This window comes from Myxine glutinosa, chromosome 8 (genome assembly GCF_964187855.1).
Source record: "Myxine glutinosa chromosome 8, kmMyxGlut1.1, whole genome shotgun sequence".
Lineage (NCBI taxonomy): Eukaryota > Metazoa > Chordata > Myxini > Myxiniformes > Myxinidae > Myxine > Myxine glutinosa.
This window is the reverse complement of record NC_136268.1, coordinates 42,768,149-42,779,921: the sequence shown is the minus strand read 5'-3', so window position 1 is coordinate 42,779,921 and position 11,773 is coordinate 42,768,149.

Here is an 11,773-nt window from a genome sequence, read left to right as displayed (position 1 = left end):
CACTGTTTATAATTACCCTTTGGAATTACCCTTTAGAATCACCGTTTATAATTACCCTTTAGAATTATCCTTTGGAATTACCCTTTGGATTTACCCTTCAGAATTACCCCTTAGAATCACCGTTTATAATTACCCTTTGGAATGACCTTTTAGAATCACCGTTTATAATTACCCTTTGGAATTACCCTTTAGAATTACCCTTTAGAATCACCGTTTATAATTACCCTTTAGAATTACCCTTTGGAATTACCCTTTGGATTTACCCTTCAGAATTACCCCTTAGAATCACCGTTTATAATTACCCTTTGGAATTACCTTTTAGAATCACCGTTTATAATTACCCTTTAGAAATACCCTTTCGAATTACCCCTTAGAATCACCGTTTATAATTACCCTTCTGGAATTACCCTTCAGAATCACCGTTTATAGTTACCCTTTAGAATTACCTTTTAGAATCACCGTTTATAATTACACTTTGGAATTACCCTTCAGAATCACCGTTTATAATTACAACAACAACAGGCATTTTAGGGCCATTTTCCCTGCAAGAGCGAGGGTTAGCCACTGTTTATAATTACCCTTTGGAATTACCATTTAGAATTACCCTTTGGAAATACCCTTCAGAATTACCTTTTAGAATCACCGTTTATAATTACACTTTGAATTTACCCTTTAGAATCACCGTTTATAATTACCCTTTGGAATTACCCTTTAGAATCACCGTTTATAATTAGTAATTACCCATTGGAATTACCCTTTAGAATCACCATTTCGAATTACCCTTTGGAATTACCCTTTAAAATTACCATTTAGAATCACCGTTTATAATTACGCTTTGGAATTACCCTTTAGAATCACCGTTTATAATTACCCTTTTGAATTACCCTTTAGAATCACCGTTTATCATTACCCTTTGGAATTACCCTTGAGAATCACCGTTTATAATTACCCTTTGGAATTACCTTTTAGAATCACCGTTTATAATTACCCTTTGGAATTACCCTTTAGAATTACCCTTTGGAATCACCGTTTATAATTACCCTTTAGAATTACCCTTTGGAATTACCCTTTAGAATTACCCCTTAGAATCACCGTTTATAATTACCCTTTGGAATTACCCTTTAGAATCACCGTTTATAATTACCCTTGGAATTACCCTTTAGAATCACCGTTTATAATTACCCTTTAGAATTATCCTTTGGAATTACCCTTTGGATTTACCCTTTAGAATTACCCCTTAGAATCACCGTTTATAATTACCCTTTGGAATTACCTTTTAGAATCACCGTTTATAATTACCCTTTGGAATTACCCTTTAGAATTACCCTTTAGAATCACCGTTTATAATTACCCTTTAGAATTACCCTTTGGAATTACCCTTTAGAATTACCCCTTAGAATCACCGTTTATAATTACCCTTTGGAATTACCCTTTAGAATCACCGTTTATAATTACCCTTTGGAATTACCCTTTAGAATCACCGTTTATAATTACCCTTTAGAATTACCTTTTAGAATCACCGTTTATAATTACACTTTGGAATTACCCTTTAGAATCACCGTTTATAATTACAACAACAACAGGCATTTTAAGGCCATTTTCCCTGCAAGAGTGGGGGTAAGCCACCGTTTATAATTACTCTTTGGAATTACCCTTTAGAATCACCGTTTATAATTACCCTTTGGAATTACCTTTTAGAATCACCGTTTATAATTACCCTTTGGAATTACCCTTTAGAATTACCCTTTAGAATCACCGTTTATAATTACCCTTTAGAATTACCCTTTGGAATTACCCTTTAGAATTACCCCTTAGAATCACCGTTTATAATTACCCTTTGGAATTACCCCTTAGAATCACCGTTTATAATTACCCTTTGGAATTACCTTTTAGAATCACCGTTTATAATTACCCTTTGGAATTACCCTTTAGAATTACCCTTTAGAATCACCGTTTATAATTACCCTTTAGAATTACCCTTTGGAATTACCCTTTAGAATTACCCCTTAGAATCACCGTTTGTAATTACCCTTTGGAATTACCCTTTAGAATCACCGTTTATAATTACCCTTTAGAATTACCTTTTAGAATCACCGTTTATAATTACCCTTTGGAATTACCCGTTAGAATCACCGTTTATAATTACCCTTTGGAATTACCCTTTAGAATTACACCTTAGAATCACCGTTTATAATTACCCTTTGGAATTACCCTTTAGAATCACCGTTTATAATTACCCTTTGGAATTACCCTTTAGAATCACCGTTTATAATTACCTTCGCAAAAGCGGAAGGTTATGTTTTGATCGCTGTGTATTTATTTGTATGTCTGTGTGTGTGTGTGTATGTTATTCGCATAACTCAAAAAGTATTCAACCGAATTGCATGAAATTTGGTGGGATGATTGGTTATTATACGGGACACATTTGATTAGATTTTGGGAGCAATCGGGTCAAAGGTCAAGGTCAAGGTCACGAAAAGGTCAAAATCGTATTTTTGTTGTTCTGTTCCCTACACTCCCATGCCAAGTACAGAACAGTAGCTGCGGCGAAGGTATGCGCTCTACCGAGTGCCCGTTCTAGTTACCCTTTGGAATTACCCTTTAGAATCACCATTTATAATTACCCTTTAGAATTACCTTTTAGAATCACCGTTTATAATTACCCTTTAGAATTACCTTTTAGAATCACCGTTTATAATTACACTTTGGAATTACCCTTTAGAATCACCGTTTATAATTACAACAACAACAGGCATTTTAAGGCCATTTTCCCTGCAAGAGTGGGGGTTAGCCACCGTTTATAATTACTCTTTGGAATTACCCTTTAGAATCACCGTTTATAATTACCCTTTGGAATTACCCTTTAGAATCACCGTTTATAATTACCCTTTAGAATTACCCTTTAGAATCACCGTTTATAATTACCCTTTGGTATTACCCTTTAGAATCACCGTTTATAATTACCCTTTAGAATTACCCTTTAGAATCACCGTTTATAATTACCCTTTAGAATTACCCTTTAGAATCACCGTTTATAATTACCCTTTAGAATCACCGTTTATAATTACCCTTTAGAATTACCTTTTAGAATCACCGTTTATAATTACCCTTTGGAATTACCCTTTAGAATCACCGTTTATAAATTACCCTTTGGAATTACCCTTTAGAATCACCGTTTATAATTACCCTTTGGAATTACCCTTTAGAATCACCATTTAGAATTACCCTTTGCAATTACCCTTTAGAATCACACTTTAGAATTACCCTTTAGAATTACACTTTAGAATTACCGTTTATAATTACCCTTTAGAATTACCCTTTAGAATCACCATTTAGAATTACCCTTTGCAATTACCCTTTAGAATCACCGTTTATAATTACCCTTTAGAATTACGCTTTGGAATTACCCTTTAGAATTACCCCATAGAATCACCGTTTATAATTACCCTTTAGAATTACCACTTAGAATCACCGTTTAGAATCACCCTTTAGAATCACCCTTTAGAATTACCCTTTAGAATTACCCTTTAGAATCACTCTTTAGAATTACCCTTTAGAATTACCCTTTAGAATTACCCTTTAGAATTACCCATTAGAATTACCCTTTAGAATTACCCTTTAGAATCACCCTTTACAATCACCCTTTCGAATCACCGTTTGGAATTACCCTTTGGAATTTCCCTTTAGAACCAATTATAATTACCCTCTTGAACCCCTTCGAATTAAACACTGTGGGTTAGGGAGATTTTTCAATCTTGATGGACGGATGGACATATCCAAATATTAAAGTGTATCCAAGACTATCACGATTAAGAAACTCACTGCTTTGAAATTAAAATCAGAAAATTAGCCTCCAGACCTCGATCAGGTGTTGTGCTAATACACTGCCTGCGTTTTTTTTCCCAGGAGCGATCAGCTAAAATGTTTTGTGATTTATGTGTTGAGGTTGCATGCAGGGATTTCTTGTCAAGAAGACAAGTGTAATTATTATAGTGTTTACATGTGCACCTGTTATTAAAAGGATTGCTTTGCACAGGTTTATTAAAACACTTCCATGTTCAGGCCTCGAGTGTGATGTTCTTATAATCTGCCTGGGATTTCCTACCCCACCTACTCCCGGGAACAATTGGGCAATACGTGTTGTGAAGATCGTATGTTGAAGTTGTATATAATGATTTGTTGTCAACAACGCAAATGTCATCATTACAGTATTACATGTGCGCCTGGTATTAAAAGGATTGCTTTACACACGTGTATTACATCACCCATGTTCAGTCCTCGAGTGAATATGTTCTTATACCCTGCTTCCATTTTTCCTGGGAGTGTCGAGTAATACGTTTTATTATCGTCATGCAGGAAATATTTAAATACATATTTCATATAATTTTCCCGGGAAATGCCAAGTACCTCAGCGGATAATGTATATTGTTCAATCTACAAGTGTAATTAAAAATATATATATTATTTGACTAACTACATGTAATTAGCATGAAAAACATGAGTACATGAGTATATAAACAATTAATTAAAAATAACCCTGAGATTTCTTGGACTATTGTGAATATCTATATAATAATAGCGTAAGGACTCGACTTTGTTATCCCTTTTACGCCGCACCCAGTGACCCGATGCCCACGGCACTAATGGATTTATGATCTACGAACCGCACTCTTTGTTTACCACGTACAGCCATACTCGAAAAATCTGAATTAGCCGACGTTGGGGCCCAAAAGCATCCGATTAACTGCCGATACGACGCCATCTTACGACGCCATCGTATTGGCGTCTGCTGGGCGAAGGCGAAACAAGCCGTCCGCTGATTGGACAGGCGAAGGCGAAAGCAAGCCATCCACTGAGTGGACAATCCAGAGCATGCATTTGTGCCGGTGTCGGCGATCGTTGTTCATATACGCACTCTTCATTCTCATCTTTCTTCCTAACTCTTACTCGGACAAGCAAATCCCCTATGCCATCCATAATGGTACACTCTATCCATACACCACATCCTCCCTTCCGTGGATGTTCCACGGGTTTTGGCTAGTTGTGAATATTTTGTTCAGGCAACATTTTTGACCCCATTTCCTGGCATATAACTATGTCTACAAACTCAGTCTTTCAATGTATATGCCCTGAAACAGGGATGTTTATGCCATCCGAGGGGAAAAATAATTATTGGCATCACAAAACCAGATGCAAACATGTTTTATGGCAGGACTATTTTCAAAATATGGCCGAATAATGGACAAGGGTGTCATTTGGACACAGATTAAGAGGTTTGAAGGTGCTATGTAAGGTATGTAGACAGCATTGGCTGCATACCAAGTGTATATGTGTGCACTTCATTAAATATTTAGTCCTCATAAAAAGTCCACTTAATTTTCGTAATGATCTGTGACCTCAGGTTTGTGTGAAAGTCTTATCGTTTTGTGATGAAAAAGGACTTTTGCCTTGTTCGTGTTAGGTGAATACACTGAATACCTGTCTTCATTTACTTTAATATTCCGCTGTAACACTCAGGGCAGGGTGCTAGCAGGATAGTGTACAGGTATCCACATTCACCTGTGAGCAATCTCACCTGATTTTGAATGTCGACCCAACTATCAACTGTCGTCCAGTCCTGCAGCTGAAGGTCAGTCGGATCGACCTTTGACTGGGCATCCTGTCTCCCAGCATTAGTTGGTCGACGTTAAAGATCCCACGGTATCCTTCGCGAAAGTTGGCAAGTTATCGCCGGCACCCTGATCAAACTGCAATTTGCTTCCCTGACTGACTGCTGGGAATACAGTGGCAAACCACCCAGCATAACCCTTACCGAGGAACTGTTTGGGCAGCACTAACACATTGGTGATGATGATGATGATGATGATGATGATGATGATGATCATGATGATGACAACACTCGGAGTTTAAAGATTACCAAACCCCTCCCATCCACTCATATGGTCCTCTTTTCTCTCGCCCATGGAACCAACTTCCCCCATTCTGTTCAGTCCCATTCTTCCCTCCCCCGAGGGATTCAAGCGAGCTGTTCACCACTATAATCAGGTCATCCTCCATCCATAATCATGATCGCCTCTACTCCAAATTACCCCATTCCGAAGCACTCTCTTTTGTGGGTTATTGGAATTCCCCTTCCCCCCTCTCCCTTGCCTTTTTTCGTTTGTTAGTTATCGCCAGTTTATTCAAAAGAGCAAATTCCACGTTGACTTGAACATATGGAAAAGGTTGATCTCACCTGAAATATGTGCAGGTAAAACACAAAGGAACTGTATCTCGGGGTGGTATTCATAAAACAAAGAGAAACAAGAAAAAGAGCAATCAGAGATTGCAAACCCTCACCAGGATGTATTTTCAGTGGTTTTTAAGGCTTTTGTGTTAAAACAAATATGGCGGCCGAACCAAGTGACCGATGACGTCATCATTCTTTTTTCTTAACTAATTTATTAGTTTATGGTATTTCTATATTATGTATATATTATATATTATATTATATTATATTGTATATTTATATTGTATATTTATATTTATATTGTATATTATATTATGTATGTATTATATTATTTATATATTATATTATTTATATATTTATATCTTTATATATTTATATATTTATTTTATTAATTAATTTATTAATGGTCGGCGAGGTCATGTCTTTTCGAAGCTGTCCACGCGCTCACGCTTTCGAAGTTAAGTAATTTTTCTCAATTGTCTTTTTGTCGAAACTGTATTTATCTTTCGGTGTGTGTACCTATAGTGTCTCCTTAGTAAGATTCTCGGTGTTAATTTTCATACCTGTATACAAAATCGTCGGTTAATTAGTGTCGCATCTTTTGAGGCCAAGTAGGCTACCGTGTCCGACCTTGAGGCTTTGTTTTCTCTCAGCGGTCCGTCGATTGTGCTGCAATTACTTTCGTTCTCTGTTTTTGTCCCAGTCTTTTACCCCATACTTCCTTGTTTAAAATCTCAACTCAAAAAAAAAAAAAAAATCCTTCTCTGTTCTTATTCGTTGGTCTTATTCGTTTATTCGTTGTTCTTATTTGTTCGTTTGTTCTTCGATCACGTGTTTCACCCCCATTTCCATTTTCCATTTCCCCAGATAGTTTTCACTGTTAAATTTAAAAATGTTTAAACTTCCCCCTGAAGTACTGTAGTAATCGTATATTATAACACCTTTTTCTTCCTCTTCCATAAAAGGATGCTTCCGACTTGCTCACCAAATCTATTCATTCCAAAAAAAAATTCCATCTCTTACAGTTCCTCTTTTCTACATTCCCGAAACTCTCTTGCACTCCACCCCTCCTCCAGCGTCCTCAAACGTATTTTTGACTCGAAGGTCACAAGAAACTCATTTTGCAATAAATGTTCGTTTTCCATTAATCGTACACTTTCTAAAATCCAATCTCACCCCTCCCCTCCAAATCTTCCCCATCACCCCTCCCCTCCAAAACTTCCCCATCACCCCTCCCCTCCAAAACTTCCCCATTCACTTCTCCCCTCCAAATCTACCCCCTTGCCCCTCCCCTCCAAATCTTCCCCATCACCCATCTCTTTCAAATCTTCCCCATTGCCCCTCCCCTCCAAATATTCCCCATCACCCATCCCTTTCAAATCTTTCCCCTTGCCCCTCCCCTCCAAATCCTTCCCATCACCCATCCCTTTCAAATCTCCCCCCTTGCCCCTTCCCTCCAAAACTCCCCCCACACCCCTCCCCTCCGAGACTCTCCCTCGCCCCTCCTCCTCAAAGCGTCCTCCCTGCTTCTTCCCCCTTCCAACTTTCACCTTAATCTCCCCCAACCTTCTGCCTCGCTCTTCCCCCTCCTCAAATAACACCTCACTGTGCCTCACCCAATCACCATCAAACCTTTTGTCCACCCCATCCTTCCCTTTCTCCAAGCTATTCTGAAATCTCTGACACACCTTCAACAGCTCTCCCTACCTCTTCCTCCTCTTCCACATCTTACCCTACTTAACCTACCCCCCCCCCCTATTCTGTATCCGATGCTGCCCCTTCCCCTTCATTAACGGCATGGACCTCAAACATCCGGGGCGTTCGCTCAAACCTGACTGATCACTCCATACAGGTTGCTTCTGACAAACCAGACGTGATCTGCTCAACAGAAACTTTCCTCCTTCATGATGTCTCTGATTCCTTGGTATCTCTCCCAGGTTACTCCCTCCTCCGGTATGATAGACCTGAGCCTCGTTCTGGAGGTGGGGTTGGTATCTTTATAAATAAATAAAAAAACTCTTCCTCACTCGCCCTGCACTGCCCTCTCTCCACCTCACCCTCAGGAATACCTCTGGCTACGGCTTCCCCTTCGCTCCCACCTTTTGTTCATATGTGTGTTGTACCGTCCACCAAACAGTGATGATCCATCTACATCTCGCTGTCTGATAAAATGGACCAACTTTTATCGACCCATCCCAACTCTCTCTTCCTCATATGTGGTGATTACAATTGTCACCATGCCAGTTGGCTGGGTGTGGGTACCTCTCTCACCAGCCATGGCTCTTCAGCAAAGGACTTCTGCGACTCACTGGGACTGACACAATATGTCAATTTCCCGACCCGGATCACAGTCAATGGAGCATCTTCTCTTCTGGACTTGGTTATGACTAACTTCCCTGAAAATGTCTGCTGCTCTTCTTCTGCTCCAATTGGCTCATCTGATCATGTGCTTGTTAAAGTGGACATCTCTCTGACCATTCTCAGAGAGCCTCCTCAGCGTCGGCGAGTCTGGCATTTCACTCAGGCCAACTGGCACGGTCTTCAAGCAGCCATCAATCATCTGGACTGGTCTCCCATCTCTACCGCCTCTGACATCAACTCATCCTGGGAATTCTTCCAAAGTAAATTGCTCTCTCTCATGCACAGATTTATCCCATCTCGTCTTCAGTTGTCGTACCCTACCTCCCGTCCATGGTACATGGAATCTTGTGGTGAGGCTGTTGCCCAGAAACAACTTGCCTTCGTCTCCTGGAAAGCAAATCCAACAGAAGGATATCTCATTTCCTTTCACAAAGCCCGAAACAAGTGTGTGTCCACCCTCAGGAGAGCTAGGAAACAATATCTCTCCATTCTCAAGACTGAACTCTCTTATCTGTCTCCCTCTTCCAAATCCTGGTGGCATCTGGTCAAATCTGTTTCTGGTGTTTGTTCCCCCTCCATCCCCTCCCTCACCTCAATCGGCTACACAGCTGACTCCGCACGTGAAAAAGCTGAATGCCTCAACTCTGTGTTTGCCTCAAAATCTTGTGTCCCAAACCCATCCCTCTCTGTACCCACCATACACAGTCGGACCCAGCTGCTCCTGGACTCTGTGTCCTTTCCTCCTTCCAAGGTGGAAAAGTTTCTGTCAACGCTCGACTCTGTTTCTGCAACTGGACCTGACGGCATCAGCCCACGGGTCCTAAAATCCTGTTCTTCCGCTCTTTCACTCCCTCTCTCTGTTCTCTTCACCCTCTCTTTTGCTCAAGGTCATCTGCCATCTGCTTGGAAATCAGCCAACATCACCGCCTTTCACAAAAAAGGTGCAAAAACAGATCCTCGCAACTACAGACCAATCAGCCTTCTCCCAATTATCAGCAAAGTCATGGAATCCATCATTGCTTCGGATATGAAATCTTTCCTCTTCTCAAATGGCTTGATCTCTGATCATCAATTTGGTTTCAAACCAGGTCACTCTACTCTGGACATGCTACTTCTGCTTTCTCAACAATGGATGGAGGTCCTCAATGCCAAACAGGAAATTATAGCTGTCTCCCTTGACATATCACGTGCCTTCGATATGGTCTGGCACCCCGCTCTGCTCATCAAACTCTCCTCCTTTGGTATCCATGGAAATCTCCACGCATGGCTGGCGGACTTCCTCTCTAGTCGTAGTCAACATGTGGCCCTGAATGGGTTTCTCTCATCTCCTCTTCCTGTTCAGGCTGGAGTTCCCCAAGGCAGTGTTCTGGGCCCTGTGCTTTTTCTGGTCTTCATCAATCATCTCTCTGACTCTCTTGAAAAGCCTCTCTATCTCTTTGCTGATGACTCTACTCTCTGTCGCTCCATTCCTCATCCCTCAGATCGGCAGTCTGCAGCCTCCTCACTCTATGCAGACCTGGACAAAATCACAGACTGGGCAAAGACGTTGGACATGTCTTTCAACCCTGACAAATCTCACTCTTACGATGGCTCTCCGAAAAGACAGACTGGACAACCATCCCATCCACTTCCTGAATAAACTTCTCCAAGAAGTTCTGAAACTTAAGCTTTTGGGTCTCACTATCTGCCATGGTCTTTCCTGGGAAAACCACATTTCAAATCTGGCCTCCAAAGCCAGTCGCCGACTGGGCATCCTCCGTCGTGCGAAGTCCTTCCTTGGCACACCTGAGCTCCTCACCACATACAAGGCTTTCATCCACGGCTCAATGGAATACTGCTCTCCCCTGTGGGCTGGTGCTCCTGCCTCACAACCAGCTCGTCTTCACGCTGTTGAAACCAAAGCGTTCAAAATCATTGGAATCTTCCGTGATGAAGCTAACTCCGAGGGCCTTTCACTCACTCACCGCAGGCAGGGTGGTGGCCTTTCCGTCTTCTACCGACTCCTCTCCGGCCTTGCCCCCCCCAGCTCTCTCTGGGCTCTGTCCCCCAAATATTCCTACAGGTCGCACAAGATCTGCCTGCAACCCTCTTATGGTTAAACTGCCAAAATCAAGACTCTCTGCTCACCTTCACTCCTTCATTCCTCTTTTCTCCCGCCTCTGGAACAAACTCCCTCACTCTCTCCAATCCCACTCCTCCCTCCAGGTCTTTAAAACAGCTGTTCACCACCATCTCTTATCTTCCCCCATCCAAAACCTTGATCTTTTCTACCCCGCTAATTTCACTTTTTTGAAATACCAACTTCTTTCCTGGAAGTCCTTGGTGTCCTTGTGTTTTATACTTCTCCCACCCCCCCCCCCTCCCTTGCCTCCTCCCCCCAAGCCCTCTCCCTCCCACACATCTCCCGATGTCCCTGCTCTCAAATGTTGTGTTTGTGTGCTTCCCCTTCTCTCCCCATCTTGTCTACCACTCCCTCTTTTTATATATTTTGTTTGTCTGTTTGATTTGTTTGTGTGATAAATGTTAGCTCTTTCACGAGCGTCGATTCTGTATACAAAAAAAATTAAAAAATTCCAAGATTATGCTCAAGAAATTTCATCTTGATCGGATGAAGTTTTGTACTTGTCGAATTATGATGTCATAATGGAGGTGCCTATGACATCATCATTTACATATTTTATTTCCCATGGAGAACTCTTTGCAATGAGCTATGTTTCAATTTTTTCTATTCAGCACTTTCCGAGATATAGAGGTGCAATCTTTTTTCGATTTTTCAAAGATGGCGGCCGAACCACATGACCTACGACGTCATAATTATCATTAAAATATTGTACAGGTGGAGTTGCACCTATGTTGAAAATTTCCTGTCAATCGGACCAACAGTTGGAGAGAAAATCATATTTATTCTGTGCGGACAAACAGACAAACAGACAAAGAGAAAAACAGACAAACAGACAAACAAACGGACTCAAATGCAATCAAGATGAAATTTCTCGAGCATAATCTAGGAATAAATTAGTTTAGAAAAAAAATAATGATGACGTCATCGGTCACATGGTTAGGCCACCATATTTGTTTTAACACAAAAGCCTTAAAAACTACTGTAAATACATCCTGGTGAGGGTTTGCAATCTCTGATTGCACTTTTTCTTGTTATCCAACAACTATAAAGGTACTCTATCA